At 46.1% G+C, this 24,586-nt stretch overlaps 1 protein-coding gene across 1 annotated transcript in view; it reads left to right on the top strand.

The window, feature by feature from the left end:
* The first annotated feature begins 572 nt into the window (after positions 1–572).
* The window catches only part of MAP3K2 (mitogen-activated protein kinase kinase kinase 2), a 99,021-nt gene continuing 75,007 nt past the window's right edge, over positions 573–24,586 (top strand). The window contains exon 1 of the mRNA XM_075070323.1: positions 573–992. The gene's annotated coding sequence lies outside the window, so the exon portion shown is untranslated. The remainder of the gene's footprint in view (positions 993–24,586) is intronic.

Genomic DNA, 24,586 nt, shown 5'->3' with positions numbered 1-24,586 from the left:
AGACCTCCCTCCCCCGAACCTGATGCCAACTAAGCGCTAGTGCCTGGCAGCAGCCTTGCCCCATTGTGTGTCAGAGCTCCTATACAGCTAGTGGAGATTCCCCTACAGCTCTAGGGGCAGGGGCACGAGGTTTGGCAGCAGTAGGCTAAGGCCAATGATGGCCCAGGGGCAGCTAGCGAGAGCTTGGCTCCTGCAGCACACACAGCGCATCATTCTGGCTCCTCAGAGGTAACTCTACTTGCGCATGCGCACAGCGGGATGATGGGAAGACAGGTTCTTTTAACCACCCAGCGTATGAAGAAGCGACGGGCGCAGCCCGCCGCGCCGCTCTTCCGGCGCATGCGCTGGAATCGGAACAACGGGTGGCTTTCCCACTGCGCATGCGCAGCCAGGGGCCGCCTTACCTCTCCCACAGCGTCCTGAGGTCGCGCTGTTATGAGCGTGAGGGCTGGCGTCCTGTGCGTGCTCGCGTGCGTCGACGGCTCTTGTGTGGCGGGATGACGTTCTCCCCAAGCTCTCCCCGCCCCGTCGGCTTCGGCTTTGACGGCCCCTGCGGTTTACGTCACGAGTTTCTGGGTGGAGGAGGCGGAGCTTTCAGCGGGGACGGTAGCGGCGGTCGCGGGCACCTCACGTTGAAGGGTCGCCCCCCCCCCCCCTCTGCTCTCGATCCGCGTGAGGGTGGCGGGCGCCCCCGCCTTCGGCAACTCGCTCCCTATCTTCGCCCACCCCCCCGCCCGCCTTCCCCGGGTGTCTCCTGCTGCGGCCTCGTCTCCCGTCGCCCCCGCCGATAGGCCCCCAGTCCCGCAGCGCCAGGGGGCTGGGGCAGGAGGCTGCAGGGTCCTGCCTGCCACCCCCCCGCCCGGTGCCCGGAAACCTGGCTGCTCCCCACCCACGTCCCCGGGCCTGCAGCGGGGCAGGGAGCTGTGGGGGGGGCTCCCTGGGCTCAGGCACCAGCGGCTTCCTCACCCCACTCGGGCTCGGCTGCGACCCAGGTAGGTGTGGGGAGGCGACAGCGGGGGTGGCGAGTGTGGGGGAGGGGGAGGGGATCCTGAGCTGCGGGGGGGAGTGTGGGAGGGGATTCTGAGCTGTCGACGAGGGGACCCTGATTGCCGTGGGGGCGGAGGGGGAGAGCCTGAGCTGATAGGGGAGGAGGGACCCTGAGTGTGTGTGGCGGGGGAGCCCCTGAGCTGCTGAGTTGTAGTTGTGAGTTTGGGGGAAACGACACCGAGTAGTCGAGGTGGACGCAGGAGACAACGAGGAGTAGAGAGTCTGGAGACATCAGTTGGAGGATTGCTTGTTGGGGTCTGGTGATGCGGGAGGTCTTGATGAGCTGAGTTGCTTACAGCAAAGCCGTCTTAGCGCAGTTGGCAGCGTGTCAGTTTCGTAATCTGAAGGTCCTGAGTTCAAGCCTCAGAGAAATCAAAGCTGCTCCTTCCTGAATATCTGGAAAGTGACCAGTACTTGTGAGTTACCACATACAAACAAACAGTAACAGGGCTACCCAGGGCCAAGTAACAAAGCTGTTTAAATGAAATAGCACAATAAATTAGTTGTTTGTGGCTTTAGTGTACGTTAATTGGAGATAATAGCAGTTTTACATAATTGTAGAGCCTTGATGGAATTGGGTGTTTTTATAAAAAATAAATAAATTTATATTTAATTATGTCAGTTAAGCTTTTGACAGTACGCTATCATTGAGATACCTAGTCTCCTTCCTTTAAAGTGTTCTATGATGGTGGCAGCACTGTGGCTGATTACGTTGATTGGCAATCACCAGGTATTTTTGTCGGAAAAGAGAGAACATTAGGTTCTTTTTTCCCCTCTTAGTTGTGACGTGCATTGCAATATATGTAAGGTAGCTCCTTGGCTTTAGCTTTTTCTCGACAAACAATTTTTTAAAGGTTTTCTACAAAATTGTTGGTTTTAAAGATCAAAACCTGAAAGATGCTAAGCAATTATAGATACTGTATCATCAAAGCTCTTTTTGTGGGGAATGTTGAACAGGATAAAGGAAGTCTGTCTTGCATCTTTGAAAGAAGGGGACTTATGGTATTACTGTACACAAATAGCCCTAAATTGTGAGATTATCTTTAAAACAATGCAGTATTTTGCTGAGTACAAGAGGCCTTCAGCAATTCACTGCTACATATGTGGCAAAGGCTTAGTATTTGTAAGATGAATATCTGCATACTTGTCTTGCAAAACATCTTGGATTCTCTTGTGGAACAGCACTTGTTAGAGAAGGGGGGAAGAGTAGCAGAAAATTCTGTGATTCATTTATTTTATTGGAGGGGGGAGAAAATGAAGTTGTTAGGAAAGACACTGGTCGCTACATTGCAGTGATGAAATTTTTGATAGAATTTTTCTGAGACTAAAAATAGTCTCCCTTATTAACAGCAACATAGTAAGAAATATGGGAAATTGATATTTACTTAGTTAACTCCTGTAAGAAACAGTGTATCAGGTATTTTTTTCCCTTTCTCTCTCTCTCTCCACACAGACACACACATAGTATTTAAAAATGTGAACATCTTGTAACTAATTCTTGGTTTTCCCCCAGACATTTGTTTCAGTAACAACCACGACATGGGACATATTGAAACAAACTGGTAATGTCAGTTGTTAGTGTCACTAAATACAGAGTAAGAGGGCCATCTAGGTTTTCATAAAGCAGAATGACAAGCTGGTATTTTACAAATCAACTTGTATTTGGAGAAAATATGTATATCCTCTTTGTCTCGTGAAATTCTTTTCATCATTGGTTTATGTGACATTAATGGAGGGCTACTGTGAAGAAAATATCCACTTTTTTGAATAGGGCTTGTCTGTTTGTTTGAGAGATTTCTTGTTTGAGAAATGCATCTGACGAAGTGGGTATTCACCCACGAAAGCTCATGCTCCTATGTGTCTGTTAGTCTGTAAGGTGCCACAGGACTCTTCGCTGCTTTTACAGATCCAGACTAACACGGCTACCCCTTTGATATTAAATGAAAGTGCAAAAGGAAATTTGTTTTAGAGATAACGACCGTTCAAGTATCTAGAAATCTTACAGTGCATAGTGTATAGGGAGCTGACATATACATAGTGACAAGAATGGTGTTCTGATGGCGGTTGTTAATGTTGTGGAGTTTGTGGAGGAGGTCGGTTGTGTCTTGGGGGAAGCTGGACCTTTGTGTGATGAGAGGTTGGAGGATGGTTTCTAATAGTCCTGATATTCCTTCAGTCAGAGTACTGTGGTTAGATCTGATGGGCTGCCTGGGTCTGATGGGTCTGTCTGTTTGTGTATCTTAGGAAGCATGTAAAAGTTCCCCAGAGCAGGTTTGTGGGAGATGAGTTTGTAGGGTTTCTCTTGGAGTGGTTTGGGGAAGGATTTGTTATCCTTAAATTCCTGGGGAAATTGTGGTCCGAAGTCACCTTTAGTTCTTTGTAGAAGGTGGTGTTGGAGACTTGTTGGTTGGCCTCCTTAATGTAGTCGTCATAGGTGAGGACTACAGTGGTGCTCTCTTTTGTACGGTGGTTAGATTTCAGGGACTGTGTAGCTGTCCTCTTGGAGTTGGAGAGATTGTTATTGATGTGATGTTTATTAAGGATTTCAGTCAGGTTTTTTTCCTGAAGCAATCAATGTAATAATCAAGAGTGTGGTTTTATCCGCTCTGTGGTGTTCAGTAAGATTATTTTTTTTCATATGATATCCATGGGGGCGTGGTAACTGTGAGTAGAGTGTCATCATTGTTGTGAAAGTATTCTTTGAGGTGGAGTTGGTGGGAAAACTCTTTTAGTTCTCCACATGTTTGCATCGTATTAGGTTTTGTGGTGAGGGCAAAAGTTCAAGTCCCTTAGCATATGGATAATTGATAACTTTGCTGGACACTAAAAATTATGGATTGCATCAGAGCCATAGCTAGCATTTTAGCACCAAGGGCAAGTAAGCATGTTTGCACCCTGTGATGAGGTGTATCAACTCTGTACTGGTGGTGCAGGCATTAATCCTTCTCTCTGGGCTGAGGAGGGCACACCCTCACGGCTCTGCTGGGTATGCTCCAGCTGGAGAGAGGATATAAAAAACAGCAGAGCAGCTCAGTTAGGGCTGACCACCGATGAGGAAGGAGGTGTACCATTGACTCTTGTGCAGGCAGTCCTACCCCTTGAGGAAGCGTAGGCCAGCGAGACACAGATGGACCCCGACACACAGACTTGGGATGTCACAGAGAGGGGAGAGACCGTAGAGACCCAGAGACGGCAAACTGTAGAGAACCCAGTAGGAAACGACCCAGGGAAATGTTGCAGGGAAGCAGTTGTAGTACCGTAGATGGGCTTGGCGTGTTTTGGTAGGATCCCTGACAAGCTGCTGGTGGTTGGGACCTGGTGGAGAGGCAGGCCCAGGTCCGCCTATCCTGGGTACCTTGGCACAGTAGAACTGTTGTGGGCCCGGCGGGCCCAAGAGAACCAGTACAACAGGGGAGCGAAGATGAGGACCTCTGAGCCTGGAGATCAAGTCCTCTTGTTATCCTTCTCAGAGTCTAAGCTGCTGGCCAAGTGTCAGGGCCCCTTCAAGGTAACCAGACGGGTTAGGCCTGTCGATTGTGAGAGATGGCTGCTGGGGGCACACAGGTCTACCACATGAACCTCCTCAAGGGCTGGAAGGATCGCAAAAGACTGATGATTTCACACTACCCCCCGGAACCCGAGTTGGAGCTGCTGGCTGACAAACCCTCTGAACCAGGGCTGGTGGCAATCATCCAGTAGCTCAGCCCCGAACAGCAGGAATTACAACAGCTGATATCAGCCTTCCCCACCGTTTTGTCAGCCTGACCAGGGAGAATGAATGGGAAAAACCATCACATCGCCGCCGCCATCACCCCGGCCAGAAAGAGAGAGAGAACACCGTCTGCTCCCCAAGAAGATGTAGATGGTTGTGCAGAAGGAACTGAAAATGTTAGCCCTGGGAGTGATGGAGAAGTCCAGAAGTGAGTGGCGGAGCCCCAGAGTCCTGGTCCCCAAGCCCAATTATGCATGATTTCAGGAAGGTGAATGCTATCTCTCAGTTTGATGCTTACCCCTTCTCCGGGTGAAGGATATACCCAAGTGGCTGGGAAAGGCAGAATTTATCTCTACGTTAGACCTAACCAAGGGATATTGGTAGATCCCTTTAACACCAGCCTTCAGAGAGAAGATGGCCTTTCCTACGCCATTTGGCCTATGCTAGTGCACCATGATGCCTTTTGGGTTGCATGGGACTGCAGCCACCTTCCAACGGCTTATGAACCAAATACTGAGCCTCCATAATTTGTATGCCACTATGTACATCGACAATTTGGTGTCTATAGCGTGGGATGGAAGGAATATCTCCAACATCTCATCAGCGCACTGCAAGCCCTGGGAGTCACAGGCCTCAGCGCGATCCTGGCCGGGTGTCATTTAGGCCAGTGGGAGGTGACTTCACTGGGCTACACTGTGGATAAGGAAAAGCTATGACCCTTAAGGAGCACTCAATCCTGGACCTCAGCCGCAAGTTGTTACCCCGGGAGACCCACTACTCCACGATAGAACAAGAGGCCCTTGCCGTTAAGTATGTGGTTGACACTTTAAGATATTACCTCTTAGAGAACTCCTTTATTTTGGTAACTGACCATGCGCCCCTCAGATGGATCCACAGTATGAAGGAAACCAGTGCGCGAATCGTAGGGTAGTACCTCTCCCTCCAACTTATGCCTTCCATGTTCTGTACTGGCCAGGGAAGGCCAATGCAAATGCAGATGGCTTCTCCTGGGAGGGAGAGGAAGAAGGGAAAGGAAGACAGCTCCCAGATACCATCTTGAGGAGGGTTTGTGACTGAGTGCATCAGCCCTGCACTGATGCAGCAGAGATTAATTCTCCTCTCTAGGCCGAGGAGGGCACGCCTCCATGGCTCTGCTGGGAATGCTCCAGCTGGAGGCAGGATATAAAAGGCAGCTGAGCAGCTCATTTGGGGTTGACTGCTGATGAGGAAGGAGGTGTACTGCTGACTTCTGGGAGAGGACCGCCTGCGCTCCAGGAAGCGTAGGCCAGCCAGATGTAGACAGACCCCGACACACAGGCTCGGGATCCCGCAGAGATGGGAGAGACTGTGGAGACCAGAAGATAGTGAACTGCAGAGAAACGGGTAGGAAGCCACCCAGGGAAACGTTGCAGGGAAGCAGTTGTAGAACCATAGACAGGCTGGTTGTGTTTCGGTAAGATCCCCACCAAGCTGCCCGGTGGAGAGGGCAGGCCTGCGTCCTCCTGGGGTGGTGGCCTAGCTCACTAGCACTACTGCCTCTGGCTGCACTGCCCTGATAGCTAGGGCTGTACTACTGACACAACGGTGGGGCTGCAATGCACATCTGCCCCGCTTCCAAAGGGTGACGGAGTGTATCAGTTCTGCAAGAAACCCCCTACCACTTCTTTGTCATTTTTGTGCCCTGTGGCTTTGCGCCCTGGGTGGCTGCCCTCCTCACTCCATCCTGGTTAGGTCCTTGTGCTTTCTCAATCCTTCTCCCTCACTCTGGTTTTGGGAGCTAGAGGGGTCTGATATGTGTTTAGGTTCATTCCATTAGTTCTTCAGTCCTTAACTGGAGACTTAAAAAATGGGGAAGGTGATCAAAGAAGGTTGATTCGTATGAGTGAGTTATTGTTCTTCCCACAATTACCTATGTGAATCCCTTTTCTTAGCAGATTAACAAGCACTAGTCACCCTCCATAGCTGCTGCTTATTAGAGGTTTCTGGGAGCATACTATGCTCAAAATGGGGATCCCTATGGACAATTTTCAAAGAAGAGTTCATGTTTTCTAACACACAAGAAGACTGATTCAAGACCACAAAATGAGGTGGAGAGATTAAGGTGGTTTGTGGGGAAAGAGATGGTACTAACAAGTAAAAAGCTAGGGCTTCACATAGCTTTCCCTTGCAGCTCATTTTCATTACTGCCCACAGAGTTCTATACAGCATCAGTGACAGTAGCCAGAATCTCCCAAGTTTCATTGTGCTGCTGCTTGGGAAAGATCTGAGCAGCAGCTGGGGCAGTGGAGCTTTCTGCAAACCCAGCATGAAACCACTGCATCATGTTTATATTTAGAACACTCTTCATAACTGTAAAGGCTAGAAACATTTTAAAATTAAAGAGCAGATAGGAAGAAACCATCCATACCCACCTACTAAATTAAAGCAAGCTTATTTTGATCCTGTATCTTTAATAATGCCTTTACATTACTTCTTCAGGTAACCAAACATTACTAAGCTTCTGTAGGGAATGGGAGGTGAGAGATCTGGGATGGGAAGTGTTTGTAAGAGGCCCTCTGATAAGTAGTCTACTATATGGGCATGTTTGAAAACAATTTAACTAATACCTACTATCTTCTGTAGTAGGCAAATTATTTTTTTCCTGTACCCTTGGAAGATGGTTCAAAAAAGAACCACTTTGTATATAGATCCTAATTATAATACTATCACTTGCACTTAAATAGAACTTTTTATTACTAGGTGTCACAGGTCTTGACAGAAGTTTCAAGCATTATTCCCCTTTTATAGATGGGGTAACTGAGGTGGAGTTTCAGAGCAAAACTTTAATGAGTGGTCAGTGATTTTGGATGCCTAACTTGGGACACTTTATGCCTGATTTCCAGAGGCACCTCACTGAACAGCAGCAGCTTCCAAAAGTGACATTTATAGGTGATCAGCACCTCTGAAAATTAGGCTATGTGATCATCAGAAAACAGTCACTCCAAATCAGCATCCACTTTGACTAAAATCGAGTAATCACAAGGTCATGAACAAATAATAGGAGAGCTAGGCACAGCACCGAGGCTGTTCCCGTCTCTGTGCTCAAGCCATTGGCCCATTGCTACTCCTAGTCAGAGGTCAGGTTCAAGGCGGATTTGTAATGCGGGGTGAAAGGCTGGTGACCCACCCCACCATAGCCAGGCAGCTGCCACCTGTCCCATGGCCAGGCGGGGCCTGCTGAGAAGGGGGGTCCATTCACTTCAGCAGCTGAGGGGTAGAGGGAGGCCAGGATCCCTGAGAGCAACCCCCAGCCTGTGTCCCTGTCGGAGTGCGCTGCCCAGGGCACGTGGAGGATCCAGGGCTTCCCACAGCAGTCAAGACTGACTCACTTCGACCTGGGCTTCTGAGCCCTGCACCTTGTGGTTACTGCTCCCCAAGTGCTCTGATGGCCCTAGAGCTGGGTCCCCCTGCCTGGGCAGCCCATACTGGCTGCAAGCAGTTGAAAAACAGCCTGGAGCTCAGATGCAGCCACAGCTCCAGGCACCAGCAGATGCAGCAGGAGGAGGAGATGGAGTGCTGTGCCCACCCAGACCATGGCACTAGCCAGCGTAGCAGTTGCCCTGCATTGCCTGGCTTTGGCTTCTGGCCTCCGAACTGGCCAGGGGTGTGGTCTTGGGTGGGGGGAGAGAAGGAAGTCGGGCTGTCACTTACCTGAGGAGGAGCAGGGGTATGGCAAGAGGAGGAGCAGGTAGAGGGGTGGGGTAGTGGAGAGGACTTGGAGCCTCTTGGCCATCGATGGGACCAGAATTTACACGAGAGGGAAGGGGCAGAGCCAAGCAGGATCTGTACAGGAGGGGACATGGCTTGAGGGGAGGCTGTAGAGCCAGGTACGTGATCAGCCCCTAGCCTGCCAGGCTGCGTGAATACAGAGACTAGAAATCTGCGTGGTGATGTTGTGTCTGTGGAATTGCCCCACTGTGGCTTTGCACCTTGAGCAGCTGCCCAACTCAGTCCTCCTTAGTTATGGCGCTGGACTGCGTAGACACACTCGATTTATGGCTTATTACAACAATATGTAACCCACTAACAACCACTGCCTAGCTGCTTCCCCCGCACTCCTTCCTTTCCTCCCTGTGACTGGAGAGGTGCTAATGAGCCACTTGACCTTGAATGGTCCCTTGAAATATGTTAACTGCTTATGCTAAACGGTCTGTTCCACCTTGTACACCACTGTCTCGATACAATGCCACCCGATATAAGACGAATTTAGATATAACGTGGTAAAGCAGTGCTCTAGGGGGGCGGGGCTGCACACTCCAGTGGATCAAAGCAAGTTCAATATAACACGGTTTCACCTATAACGCAATAAGATTTTTTGGCTCCCAAGGACAGTGTTGTATCGAGGTAGAGGTGTATTCATCAGTGATGCTCTGAGTCAATGTCTACACAGCAAAGAAAATCCGCAGCTGGCCCATGCCAGCTGACTCGGGCTCATGGGGCTTGGTCTGGGGGGCTATTTCATTGCTGTGTAGACTTCTAGGCTCAGGTTGGAGCCCAGGCTCTAGGACCCTCGCAGGGTCTCCGCAGCAGTGAAACAGCTCTGTGAGCCTGAGTTTGCTGACATGGGCCGGCCACAGGTTTTTTTTTGCTGTGCAGACATACCTGAGTTAATTTTTCAGGCCTGAAGAAGAGCTCTGTGTAAACTCGAAAGCTTATCTCTCTCACCAACAGAAGTTGGTCCAATAAAGATATTACAGTAGAACCTCAGAGTTATGAACACTTTGGCAACAGAGGTTGTTCATACCTCAGAAATGTTCGTAACTCTGAACAAAATGTTGTGGTTATTTCAAAAGTTTACTACTGAACATTGACTTAATATGGCTTTGAAACTTTACTATCCAGAAGAAAAATGCTGTTTCTAACCATCTTAATTTAAATAAAACAATCACAGAAACAGTTTCTTTAACTTGTCAGATCTTTTTTAAACTTCCCCTTTATTTTTTTTTAGTAGTTTACATTTAACACAGTACTGTATTGTTGTTGTTTTTTGTCTCTGCTGCTGTCTGATTGTGTACTTCTGGTTCCAAGTGAGGCGTGTGATTGGCTAGTTCATAACTCTGGTGTTCGTTGTAACTCTGAAACTCTACTGTACCTCACCCATCTTTTCCCTATAATATCCTTGGACTGACATGGCAACAACAACACTGCATACATGTAAATGTGCATATTTTGGAGACAACTGAGGTTTGAGAGAACTTCCTCAATATTTAAAGTTTGTCACCATATAATGTTGCAATAATGCTGTTTTCATTTAAGATATTTTAATGCTCTTGTGGAAGGAAAAAACCTTACATAAATGCACATTGAATTTATATATACACAATTTAATATAATATTTGTACAAATATGTAGATGTCTAGTTATTAAAGTAAAAATGTGAGGTAAATAGACTTTAAAATTTTGGTTATAATTCCATCTCTGCTGCTTTCATGTGGTCCCTAGGAAAGTTATTCAGAGTCTAGAGCTTTGAATCTTTAAAAATGACTGTAGCTAGATACAGAAGTATGCTTTGTTTTATTGTAAATGTAACGTTTGTGCTTTAGAGGGCTAGAAAATCAGTCACTCTGTAAATTTCCTTCATGCATGTTGCCAGTGCTGTTCTTGGGTTTTCCTTCTCTGTTAACCTTTCCTCAGCTGCGGCTTATAAATAATTTGTTCAAGTCAGATGTGGTATGAAAACTTTGCAGTATTGATCCATATGCCTGGAGAAATCCTCTTGAGGGAGGTTCCATGTATTCAGTAGTTACAAGTGGTATTTGTTAACCATCTTCATCTGTGTTATATTATCTTACATAAATTTGAGTATAGGCTGACTTTTGTAAATTATAGGATTACATTTCCAATTATTAATTAAGTGTAACTGTGTTTTGCTGGGGCTTGTTTTGACATATCGGGTCTGTAAACTACTAAACATCCTCTGGACTCAAAGTGGTAATATTTGTGATACCACATTTCAACACAGTATCATGAAGGTGAAGATTATTGTTTGTAAAGTGTAATGTATGTTGGAAGACAGATTACTGGTCTAGATGGCCTTTTGTTCTGTGTGTTAAATAGACTATATTTAACTCTCAGTGCTAGATATCTTACATTTGGAAAAATTGAGCAAAAGCAATTGGAATTATTATAGCAATGGGTGAATAAGAACATAAGAACAGCCATATTGGGTCAGACCAAAGGTCCATCTAGCCCAGTATCCTGTCTTCCAACAGTGGCCAATGCCAAGTGTGCCAGAGGGAATGAACAGAACAGGTAATCATCAAGTCATCCATCCTCTGTCACCCATTCCCAGCTTCTGGCAAACAGAGGCTAGGGACACTATCCCTGCCAATCCTGGCTAATAGCTATTGTTGGACCTATCCTCTGGGAACTTACCTAGTTTTTTTGAACCCTGTTATATATAGTATAGGCCTTCACATAGGGTTGTCCAATTTTCTAATCGCACAAAACTGAACACCCTTGCCCTGCCCTTTCTCCGAGATCCTACCCTGCTCACTCCATCCCCCCTCCCTCCGTCACTCCCTCTCCCCCACCTCACTCATTCGCTCGTTTGCACCAGCCTGAGGAGGGTCACAACATCCTCTGGTAAGGAGTTCCACAGGTTGACTGCATTGTGTGAAAAAATACTTCCTTTGGTTTGTTTTAAACCTGATGCCTGTTAATTTCATTTGGTGACCCCTAGTTCTCGTGTTATGAGAAGGAGTAAATAACACTTCCTTATTTACTTTCTCCACACCAGTCATGGTTTTATAGACCTCTATCATATCCACTGTTAGTCTTCTATTTTCCAAGCTGAAAGAGTCCCAGTCTTATTAATCTCTCCTCATATGGCATATTTTTTCACTATAGTTTGAGCTAGTTTGAATTCTGGTACTGAATCTAGTACTGAATTCAGGCTTACTGGCCTGTAATTGTCGGGATCACCTCTGGAGCCCTTTTAAAAAATAGGCATCACATTAGCTATCCTCTAGTCATTTGGTACAGAAGCTGATTTAAATGATAGGTTACAAACTACAGTTAGTAGTCCTGCAGTTTCATATTTGAGTTCCTTCAGAACTCTTGGGTGAACACCATCTGGTCCTGGTGACTTATTACTGTTTACTTTATCAAGTTGTTCCAAAACTTCCTCTAATGACACCTCAATCTGGGACTGTTCCTCAGAGTTGTCACCTAAAAAGAATGACTCAGGTTTAGGAATCTCCCTCACATCCTCAACGGTGAAGACCGATGCAAAGAATTCATGTAGTTTCTCAGCAACGGCCTTATTGTCCTTGAGTGCTCCTTTAGCATCTTGATCATCCAGAGGCCCTACAGGTTGTTTAGCAGGCTTCCTGCTTCTAATGTACTTGAAAAATTTTTTGCTGTTCAAATTCTCTTTTGACCTTCCTACTTATATTTTTACACTTCATTTGCCAGAGTTTATGCTCCTTTCTACTTTCCTCAGTTGTATTTAACTTTCACGATTAAAGGATGCCTTTTTGTCTATAGTTCTTGTTGCAAAATGACTTGTTATAAATTTGTCTTCAACTAGTCATTGTAATCACCTTTGAGGCTTAAATTTTCCATGCTTCATCTGTGTCCTAATGTGAACTTTTCTTTTTCATAATTCTGAGGATAAAATGGTTCAACTTTTGAAAAGAAAGAAAAATCATTGTAACATTCTTGTTCTGAGTATGATTATAGTAAAAATGATGATGTTTTGACTCACCATTGAAGAGTAGTTCATAACCTTATTCCAGAGGAAACTGGTTTCAGTTTGATAGCTATGATCATTTACATTTATTTTATCTTGAACTTCTCTAAGTTAAAGAAAGATGGGGCTGTATTGGAAAGAGTCCAGAGAAGAGCAACAAAAATGATGTGAGGAGAGGTTTTTTTTTTTTAAAAAAAAAAGAGGTTAGTCTTCAGGAAAGAAGTCTTAAAGGCTGTTATAAAGAGGACACCGATCAGTTGGGCTCCATGTCCACTAAAGATAGGACAAGAGGTAATGGGCTTAATCTGCAACAAGGGAGATTTAAGTTAGATATTAGAAATAACTTTAGAACTATGAGGATATTTAAGCTCTGGAATATGTTACCAGGGGAGGTTTTGGAATCCCCATCACTTGGGGTTTTTAAGACCAGATTAGACAAACACCTGTCAGGGATGGACTACTTACACCTGCCATGGTGCAGGGGGCTGGACTATGGACACAGCTACATTAGAGAGTTTACAATGATGAGGCTTTACCATTGTAAGCTCCCTAATGTAGTTACTCTAAGCTGACAGGAGAGAGCCTTCCTGCCTGATAAATTACACCGACTTAAGCGCCACTGACTCTCGCAGAGGCTGGAGTAATTAGTCACTCAAGGGGTGGCATAAGTTGTGCCAATGTAAGCTGTAGTGATCTGTTTCTCTTCTTGCCACTGCCTTGCTTCCGTCAGGCCTTGGGTTTTTGTCTCCTTTGTCACGTGTTTCTTTCCCAGCACCCCCTTCATAGTTTGCATGTCTGAGTGTGCACAGCAGCAAAGGACATCAAATAAATGCTCCCCTGCAAAGCACAGTAACAATAGTTAGATAGCAGCTATGGTTTGAATAATGATGTTCAAATCTGTTTCGAACTGCTGGTGCTTATGAAGGGACCACTTTGCAGAAGCACAGGTGCAATAGGAGTTGGATTCCCTCACTTGGGTGAGTTCACAAATGAATGATGATGTGGGAAACTATTCCACAACCCTTTCCAAACACACCCTTTCCCCGGGACTTCTATACTTGGGTCTAATCTACAATAGAAAAGGTTTGCTGATATAGGTGTACTGGCAAACCCTCCTAATATAGATGCAGGTTCTCTTGGGGGAAAATGTGCTTTTACTCATATCTCAAACAATCTATACTGGCAAAACACCTGTTTGCCTATATTTGGTGCCTAGAATAGGGCTTTTGCCCTTATAAAGCATCATAAAAATCACACTCCTAACTGACATTATTATATCAACAAAAGCTTCTAGGGTAGACCTGGCCTTAGTAGAAGGGATATGGAGTCAGACACTTGCCCTTATGGGGCTGATTGAGGGCAGTACTGATAGAGAATCGTGTCCAAGAACAGAACAAAACAGATACCAACAGTGGTCATTAAGGAAAGTGTGGGAGGAGGTTTGTCATCTTAGATACAAATGATGAGTTAATTCAGTGTAGATGGTGATTAAGCTAAAACTATTAGACAGGCTGCTGGTGCAGAAAGAATTTAAGAAAGGTTAAACCATCTAAATGGTGACAGTTTTCAGCAATATGGAGGCAAATCTATGCAAATTGGAGCCAGAATTTCACCTTGGAGTGAAGATTTTACATTACAGCAAAGCAGCTGGAGACTGGCAAATGCTCAGATAATGAATATAAAATTAGAACATCTGAGTCTGGTGACAACTACAGTAACAAAGGAAATTAAAATGTTGACATCCCTACCAACTCCTTCAGGGATCTAAAGAAAGCAACAGACATGTTTTATCTCAGAGTGGTGAGGAATTAGTACCCTACATATTTTTGAAAAGCAGGTTCTGACTGCTTGAATATGGTTGATTTTAAAAAATCACTCTATATTAATTGTCCAATTATTGACAGGTTAATGTCACTGTGTCACTGTTATTATGGTGCAGTGTTATGACGTTAGAATTGATTTTTATCAGGAGTGTTAATCCTTTATTTTGTGAAAATCTAATTGAAATGGCAAAAACCAGAACATAGAATAAACTGATCACTATTTGAATTTTTCATGATTAGATGAAAAATGAATCGATAGAGAGAATAATACTTAGTAAATCATTCCTTTAGGTATTTTTTTCACTGCAGCATCCCACTTTTCTTCGTACTACTTTTGCAAGAAATCTAAAATGCTCTGGGACCCTGTCCTTTGGCCACATTATTCGTCATACTGAGTCCTAAAATCATAGATGTGTTGGGAGTATATGATAGTAAAGTATTTTATTAGTTTTTAGCCAGAACAGCAAGCTAATGTCAGCAATGTTAAGGCAAAATAACTTCCAAATACGTAGAAAGTATGAGGGTCATTCATGTATGCTGATCTGTTGATATAACTGATATAAAAGCAAATATGAACACTTAAGATTTTACATTGGAATATAAGTTTGAAGTTGTGGGTATGTATTGCTTTAAGGAATGTGTTGGGAAAGCTTACTGGAACATTGGTGTGTTGGTGACTGTTTCGTAGGCAATTTGAAGGTGGAAAGGAATGCACAAGTCTTTTCCCATAACTTCTTCTTTCCAAGCTTTTGAGGGGTTGGGTGCACTATCCTGAAGTGTGTTTTATTTGCTAATACATAAATACTACATTTTTTTTTTTTTAAAAAAAAAAGCAGCATTGAATACTTAATTGATTGGTGATCAGGTGTAGAATGTGCCAACTTTTATCCTGGTTAAAATCTAGCCCAGTCTGTTGTGCAATAGTGGTGGATGTTTGTTGGCCTGCATAAAATGGGTTTGTGGTCTTGGCCCACTTCCTAGTGGGCTGATGTCCACTTCACAAACCATTTCCACATTTGGCATCCTAGTTAATATTTTTTTGAGAGTGAAGGTTTGAACTCTTAAGAAATACCCTATCTCCCTTGCGAGAACTCCCTTCACATCAGGGTTAAGGGTGTTTTATTCACTGCTATGGCCTGTGTTTGTAATTGTTCTGTGAATAAAAGTCTTGAGACTCCAGAACTGTCAGTTTGTCACCATTCATGAGCACCAAATAAAACTCGCAAATGAGAAATTAAATTTAAACCCAAATTTACAAATGTTTAAAATATGTATTGCAGAGTTTTAATCCATAGCATGCTTCTTCACTTGGTTTTTATAACTATGTAAAAATAGATGCATCATACAGTTGCTGATGCAACTCTAAACACACTATGGATTGAAAATGACACTGGTCCAGGATTTCCTTGAAGTAGTAGACCAGTGCCAAAATAATATTTCTGGGCCAAGAGACTAGTGACCATTCCAGAAATCTCAGAAACCACAAGTGCTGGAAAAACGAATACTGTGCACCATTTGAAATTTGAGAAGCTATTATTCTGATTGTATATAGCATTTCTTTCTAACTCTAAGCTTCCACTCTAGTGGACCCCATAAGTTAGAACTATAACAATATTGTATACCTTAGAAATTCATGCTGTAGCATGCTTTTAGAACTTTAGGGCTTTATGAGAATATTGGGTGCTGAAATCATTTTGGAATAGTGAATCAGTGTGAGGAATCAAACAGTAGCCAGAAAGCTTACGTTATACTAGAATTGATAATAATGAATAGGGAATTTAACATTCTTGCTTCAGGGCATCAGATAATGCCTTAACTGCATAGTTATGGGACAACTTGCCCATAGGTTTCTTCCTAATCCTATCCAGTGTTCTTGTATTTTATCAATTGGTGAAAAAGTACATCTAAAACAATACCCAAAAGTGTTTTTATATATGTCTCTAAATACCAAAACAAGGATCCAGTCCCTAGGACTTTAGATGATGGAGTGGGAAATGTGTGAAAGAAGCAAAGTGAGGATGTGTTGTCTTCATACTTGTATTTGGTTCTTGGTTCTCTGACAAAGTAAATTTTTACTGCTTTTAACTTTTCTTAGCACTGCAGTTCCATCACAGCTGAGAGAGATGGATTCTTCTTCTGGTTCACACCAACAGAAAGTTACATTTACAAAGTCAAATCCTGCTTTGTTAAACCTATCTAAGCTGTGTAACTAAGGGCAGGATTTGACTTGCAGATTTTCTTCTGATAATGTATACAGCAGGAAAAACAAAACAAAACTTGTCCTTTATATCACAGGATAAGTGTGCAGGGTTAACAGTTTGGAAAATGGAAGCAAATTCGTACTGAATCATTGGGAAGATAAACTTGGAACTCATATCATTTTTAGAGTGTAATCACGTGTTAATACTTGTGTCAGCTAACTGGGAGAAAAAACAGTTGACCTCCTTTATTTTTTTTAAATCTTATGTTACAAGTATCACCTAAAGATTACTAGTATTGAAAGATTAAACATTGTTTTTTTTCAGCTTGACTTTTCACATTGGAGAACACTTCACAGAAATGCAATTCAACTACTTTTCAGTAGTCAGGTTTGAGTGGTAGCTGTGTTAATCTGTATCAGCAAAAAGAACGAGGAGTACTTGTGGCACCTTAGGCCTGGTCTACACTGGGAAGGGGGGATCGATCTAAGATACGCAACTTCAGCTATGAGAATAGCGTAGCTGAAGTTGACGTATCTTAGATCGACTTAGAATCACTTACTTCGCATCCTTGCGGGGCAGGATCGACGGCCGCCGCTCCCCCATCGACTTCGCTTCTGCCTCTCGCTGAGCTGGAGTTCAGCAGTCTACGGGAGAGCGATCGGGGATCTATTTATCGCGTCCACATTACACGTGATAAATCAGTCCCCGATATATTGATCTCTACCCGCCAATCCGGCGGGTGGTGTAGACGTTAGAGACTAAGGGTATGGCTACACTTACGTTTGTACAGCGCTGGGAGTTACAGCTGTGTAGGGTAAGCGCTGCAGTGTGGCCACACTGACAGCTACCAGCACTGCAATGTGGCCACATTTGCAGCATTTGCAGCACTGTTGGGAGTGGTGCATTGTGGGCAGCTTGTCCCATTTTGGCGCTGTGGGTTGTGGGAAGGGGACGGAAGGGTGTGGGTCATTCCGCTTCCTGTCCCAACGCCCCGTGGTGCATCGCTACACATCCCAGCAGTTTGGCGCCATTGTGAGTCTGCAGCGTGATTTCTGTTAGAAATGGAGCCCGAGCTACTGAGGACTTTGCTGATGAATGTCGCCAGCACATCACGTTTGGCAGCTGAGCTATTCCTTCAGCTCCGAAGTGACAGTGAGGAGTCCAACGATGATATCGATTTGCCTGATGCGCGTGACAATAAATTGCTTGTGGCAGTAACGATTTGCTCATTCACCTGTGGAATGCTGCTTTGGGTTCGGGAACAGTACTGAGTGGTGGGATCACGTCGTCCTTGCAAGTCTGGATGACGAGCAGTGGCTGCAAGAACTTTCGGAAGAGAAAAGCCACTTTCATGGGACTGTGTGCTGACCCAACCCCAAACCCTGTGGCGCATAGACACGAGATTGAGAGCTGCCTGTCAGTGGAGAAGCGGGTGGCTTATTGCAGAGTCTGGAAGATGGCAACTTCCAACAGCTACGATCGTCGTTGAACGTTTGGAGTGGGAAAGTCGACCATGGAATCGTGTTTGCATGCAGTTTGCAGGGCCATTAATCGCATCCTGCTAAGGAAGAACCATGACTCTGGGGAATGTGCAGGACATTCGGAATGGCTTTGCACAAATGGGTTTCCCTAACTGTGGAGGGCGAATAGATGGGACTGCATAATCTTCCCTCCATCTACTGGCTCCCCCACGCGAACCTAGGGCAGTCCGAGTAATGATCGGAAGGGGTAAATTTCTCTGTGGTTCTTCCAAGGATGTGGCGTAGAAGAAGAAGCGCGAGAGGAAAGAGGAGAAGAAGCAAGCCGGCTAAGGGTTGCCAGGGATAGTAGAGACAGTGGTCCGGTGCGCCTTGGTGTGAAGAGAAAGATAAACGTAATGATGTCTGAAGCGGGTACAGAGAGTGTTGCGATGTGGAGTAAAGCCTGGAGCACTGGTAAGAAACAACAGGTTAGGCGAAGGACAGTCTGGAGAAGGGGAGAGAGAGGTAGCAACTTTGGTGTGAACCTGAGTTGGTTCAAGTGATGAGTGGTGGATTAAGAGCTGTAGGGTTATGATAGTGGGGATGTGCTGGATAGTTGATAGTGTTTGGCGTCGGAATAAAGTCTGCTATTGTCTTGTTTGGCGGTGGTGCCACTGGGTATGATGGCAGCATGTAAAATTTAAGCCTGGGCAGCTAGTTAAGAAACTTGAGTTGGTGTATGTTTGCGAAGAGAGCCTAGGTATTGTGCCGAAGTTATGTGCTGGGAGCCAAAAAGAGCTGTGAGGTGATGCTCTTGTGCCGACATGAAGGAGGAGAGAGGGAGGATGGGATAGTTTATGAGGCGGTTGCGCGAGGTGCAGAGGTCTGTGCGTATAGCAGGGAGCAGCAGAGGCGAGTGATGTTAGTGTGTGGTTGGGTGTATACCCCAGACACGGGGTGAAGTGGCGACAGTGAGGGTGCTGAAGCGGATCTGGCGCTAGCCTGAATTGCCCGTGCTGACAGCAGGAGCGTGATTGTGAGTCTGGATGGTTCGTGCAGCTAGGCTCGGGTTGCTGTAGCCGGTGGTGTGATGAGTGCTGGAGAGAGAAGCCGGTGTGGAGGGAAGCGTTAGCAGCAGCCAGGAGAAGAAGATGAGGATAGTAAGGAAACCCAGGCTGGTGAGGTGGAGAGTGAAGGATGTAGGACTGGCAGGCGTCTTGTGATCACCATGGGCGTTTCATTGACATTTTACGCAGGATTGGCCTGGAAACGGTGCATGATGCACACATCTTTCGAACGGGTGCCCTGTTCAGGAAACTGCCAGGCCAGGACTCTTTTCCCAAGAACCGCAAGATCAACGAGTAGGGTAGTCGAGAAATGCCCATGTGATCCTTGGCCCCCACTACCCGTAATGCCATGGGCTTATGAAACTGTATACAGTGAAGCTTGACGGAGCGCAGAGGCACGTATCAACAACAGGCCTCGCCGCGTGCCAGAATGACTGTGAAGTGTGCTTTTGGCACCTCGTTTATTAAGGGCGGCTGGAGCTGTACTTCTCAGGCGAAGTTAGTAGTTGGGGGAGAAGCAGCATCCTGCGATTATATGCCGCATGCTGTACCCTCCATAATATTTGTGAAGGGAGGGTGAACATTCAAGTGTAGGAATGGACCTCGAGCGTTCAAGCACCTGAGGCTGATTTGCACAGCGCAGCAGAGGCGAGGGTCTAGCTTAGAGAGCCCAGCAACCGGCGCCTACAACGGATTAGGGCTCTTAAGGGACGCAATTTGCGAATGCCCAGACCACCGCAACCTAGGTCAAATCTGCTTCCACCAGGTGCCTTTGCCACCTCGAACCAGCTCGCACGCCTGCACGTCGCCGTTCACATGCCATCTAGCGCGCCTTCTCCTCTCGCGTACCAGTATGCTTCACTTTCTGCAATCCAATAACACAATGTTTTAAAGCCCAAGAAACACCACTCACTTCACTCTCAAAATACAGCTACATAAAAGCCGTAGGGGGTAGACGTGCTAACCTGAGTAGATTGGAATATCGTCCTGCCCTCGAAGCTCCGCTCGCCACATCGTGCTCGCGTTGGGATTATATGCTCTGTCGTGGAGGTTGAGCTGTTACGGGTCCGTAGTTCTGGGTGGTAGGTTACGTGCTGGCGGTGGTGGTGTTGGGACGCTTGAAGACACGCGGGTTCGCAGGCTCGGGCCAGGTGGGTAGCAGTGTCTTGGGATGGGGGGTTGGCACAGTTGGGTGTATGATTGGAATAGTGGTCCACAAAAGGCACTTTTCACCCTTTCCACCCCATCCCACTCCTTCACGTACGGCTCACCACAGCGAGGATCTGGTCCATCACAGATTTTTGCTCATATTGGTGGGTATCATGGAATAAGAGATTTTCTGGAAAATAAGTGACTTGACTTTATTGGTGGAAATGCATTGCCCTATATGAATCTATGTGTGAATGAAAAGTAAATGCTTTACTTATTTTACTATTCTTTCTTAATATAAGCAGTCTATTGTTAACAAGCCGAATGTAGTTAGAGTTTGTCTTTGCTAGTGAGTATATTGACTATCTGTCGAATGGAGTGGTTAAGCTACACCTTGGTGCCAAAATAAGGCTTCTGTCCTTAGGGCTGGGAAGAGTTAAAACTATAGAAGTTAACCAATGTATCTTAATTGACAATGGCACTAATTATGCACTGTGCTTAGGGGCTAGCGCGTTTGTACCTCTCAGCTATAACAGCGAAGATGCCCATTTCGACGGCGATGGATCAGGGGCACGTTGTTGAACAGCTGCTCTTGCTCATCTTGTAGCCAGTTTCCTTGTTGTCGCGCCTTGCGTGTGTTGTTTTCCCTCCACTGATGCGATTTTCGTCGTGCCTCCAAGTCCTTTCAAGCCCTCTTTATTCTCTCTGAAGTCAATTAAGTGAGTTCATGCGCGCATAATTTTCACCAACACTCATCTCTCCTGGCTTTTTCCATTGGTTCCTTCTCAAGTTCGTGATCTTATTTCAATTGGCAGACTGTGCCTCGGTGCCGTTGGAAGGGATTTCAAGCCGACTACTATAAAATAAACAAACCAGGAGACTCAGAAGCATTCATTACAGAAAGGGCTTGGCGCATATCCTGACTCTGCATTCTTTTAATCCGTAGTTTCGATCAGGAGTTGTGGTTAGAGATATTGTGTGAAGCATCATTCCTACCTCACCATAGCAAACATAGCACAGAGAGGCCACGAGCTCTCAGTGGTAAGACCTGAATGGATGAAGTACACTCATCTCGCAATGGAGTTGTAGTGTGAATTGCATTCACATGATTCGTTGTTCCGTGACTCCCTGCATACATGGCGGCGCCGAAAGTCAAGAATGAAGCATGCTGGGGGAGAAGAAGTGGCACGAAGGCACCACCTCCGCAAGACATAGTCCGACGGAGCAGTTCTCTGGACAAATGTTTCCATGCTGGACGACCTTAGCCCCTAGGGTAAGGGGACTGTCTCTGCGAGTCACAGGTACTCGCGTGAGAGCGCGTTTTGCAGTTGCGAAAGCAGAGAGCGCTGGCGAGGGGGACCTGCAATTTGGAACCCAGAGGCTAATCTCACGCCTACAATTTTCCACAGGATTTTATCCTGCCAATTACTCTCGCCGCTGCGGTTACCTGGCAATGAGCGCGGGAGGGCTCTTTCTACATAAGCAAATCGTGCCTTCGACCCTCGTCACCTTATGTCAGAGTTTCCCCTGCGGGCAGCACATGGCCCCCTCTGACTGGCCACTGTGGCGAGCAGTACGTGTGTGCCTGACTGGAAGCAAGCACTGTGCTCTCCCTAATGTGACCAACACGTATGTGGTGCAAGGCGACAATGTGTGGCCCCCACTACTGCTGGCTCTGTATAACTTTCCTCTCTAAAGTAAGCATTAGTCAGAGCAGCATTACGCTCGACGAGTGATAGAACCTTACTGCAACGGTGTGACTCTACTGCTTAAGAGCATCACATGTGTGGTGCGATCAGCGCATAAGCCTCCTACCCCGCCCTCCCTACCCTAATAACACTGCTAGCGACCTCTTAAAATAGAATAGCTGTCTTCGCGAACCCAGGTGTACTACCTTTTTGCAACATTTCTTCTTCACCTAGCAGTTCCAGCTGCTGTTCGACGGCTAGCTTCCTCTCTGGCTAGTGGTGAAGAGCTCCTGCTGCATGCCTCCTGGACTTCCGGGTGTATCTCACACCACCTACTCTCCATGTAGCCTTCACTCGTTTTGGTTACCTCATACATCGCACCTCACTCCAAGTGCGTGCCCTGCATGGTGTATTGGTAGAACTTGAATTATCCCCCCCAATTTGTTGCTCCCGGTAACTTCCAGCGGCGGTTCCTACTCGAGGGGCAAGTTGTTTATTTTTTTGGGGCTAGTGGAGTCAGGCTAGCCAAGTACGCATCCAGCTCTTTGATAAAAGGCAGGCGTGGGGAGCAGACCTGAGCCTCGGCAGGTTCTTCCCTACATGGGCTGGTTCAATTAGCACTTCCGCAGCTCCTGTTACTTTAACCCTGCACTGCAACGCGTCTCCGTTGCATGGCGCCGCTTTGCAGCAGACTTGATATCCAGCAATAGGTATCATAATTCTAACAGCTGGAGCACAAGCATGTGAACAATGCACAGAGCTTCACTCATAGCCCCAGGACACTGATGAGCGTCCTGGCTATCTTGAGAAGTGATATCCATTGTCTGTGGCTCGCTATTGGGCGTTATGAGGCATGGTCATATTATTTGTATTGCACTCCAACACCCTAGTGTCTGAGTCTATAAATCGAGAAGGGATTTTGTGTATATATATGCCTTCCTGATGTCATTTAAAGGCGGGTCAACACTTGAGCCAGTTGTGGCCGTTGGAGTGTGCGTTAACAACTGATATGTAGCAGAGTGGCTAAGAAGTCAAGTGCTTGCCCGCAATATACTCCTTGATACCCTGAAAAAGCCAATAACAGCTCTTTTGGTAGGCATACGACTTGATTTGACCGACTAGGCGCTGCCATCTTATCTCAGTGGTACTACTGGAAGTGTCACTACAAACCCCCATATGCTTGTAACCATGTTTACTAGCCGCTGGAGGCTCTGTCGCCAGGTGATGGTTCGCTAGCACTGGCACCAGCTCATGTGCTTTGACAAGTGTTCAAAAGGGAGGGTGGCAGCTCTGAGGCGGACAACAGAAGCTACGGCAGTACACTCCGTCAGAGCCCACTTGTAACATCCGATCAGTGCACGCAGCTCTGTTATCTTACAAAGCTCTCCAGTGTAGCAAGCCCTAACAAATATTATGTGAGCAACTAAGCTTTTCAATTGGTGGCTAAAAGCCCACCTATCGCTCCAAGATGGAAAATGGCAGGTGATAAAAAATACCATGTAGGGAAGAATTAGTAGCTCTAAAAACAGCCAAGCAACATCATTCAACCTGGATGGTGTAGTTTGCTATACCAACTATAATGAGAGAATTAATTTAGGTGAAGCTTATTACTAGTAGGTCGAAGCTTATTTATTTCCGCTATGGGAGAGTGATCACTCTCATCTATGGAAAAGTGTTTTGTAGTTGGATGTGAATCGCGATGGTCCAGTGTATGTTACGACAGACAGTTTGAATCTAGAATAGAAGACGTGGAGGTTCGAATTGAGGGCGCGGGAAACTCAATAGCGAGGGGCTTGAGAAGATACCTGTATTTTCTTTTACTTTTGTTATGTGACCCATCATCCTAACAATCCTTTGTTCATAGCAGACCTTAATTTAATGGTGTCTAGTTTCACCGGGTTCAAACCGTGCTCGAGGTACCTAGTCCGCGATGCCAACAGTGAAGCAGTCATGACTCTGCACTTATTTGCGCTTGGCAGACAGAATCCACCTGCGACAGCTCAAAGCATCTACCTTGTGAGCAAGGCTTTTAAGCACCAAAATCAATAAAGACGCTGTTGTGTAGGATTTAGGCTAAAGGCAGTTCTGACTATGTACTGCAGGCGCTCTCTTCCGACCGTATTTCCTTCCCTTTTGAGGACAACTGTGCAAAGGGTGCTTGGTCATTATTCGTGTGCGGCGCAAAAAGCATCGTCTCAAGCGACCAGATCACCTTCGTGCGTGAGTACTGCCAAGGCCTTTAAAATGTTCTAGTCTGGCACTGAAGTCGAGCGTCAGCACGCTCCCTCGGTTCCATCCTCGAGGTACGGAATGGAGAGATTGTTCTGTTTTTCTGAGAGGAAGCCACTCTAGAGCAATGCCATCCTCAGCTGCTTCCGTACTGCAGCCGGAAGAGCTCATCTAAGTTGGATTGGCCTTCTGTCCGGCACCGACACCTAGCGTTAGTGAACTGAACTCAGTTTGGCACCGACCACAATCGGTCACTTTATGGTGAAGTTCATCCGTTCATAATTCCTCTGTGTCACTCACAAAGAGGGCCGTTGAGTCCAGTCGCTACTCGCCTGTTCAGTGCATCCCAAGGGACCACAGTGTCACTCCTCACAACCTTGGAATCTCTACACTTTCTGCAAGCCAAAGTCGGGCTCCATTCTCATACGTACAGCGCTAGGGATCTTGATTAGGACCAATAACAGCAGTCGGCCGGCTG

This window comes from Chelonoidis abingdonii, chromosome 10, assembly GCF_003597395.2.
Source record: "Chelonoidis abingdonii isolate Lonesome George chromosome 10, CheloAbing_2.0, whole genome shotgun sequence".
Classification (NCBI taxonomy): Eukaryota; Metazoa; Chordata; order Testudines; family Testudinidae; genus Chelonoidis; species Chelonoidis abingdonii.
The sequence above is the reverse complement of the archived record's forward strand: the minus strand, read 5'-3'. Positions and strand labels throughout refer to the sequence as shown.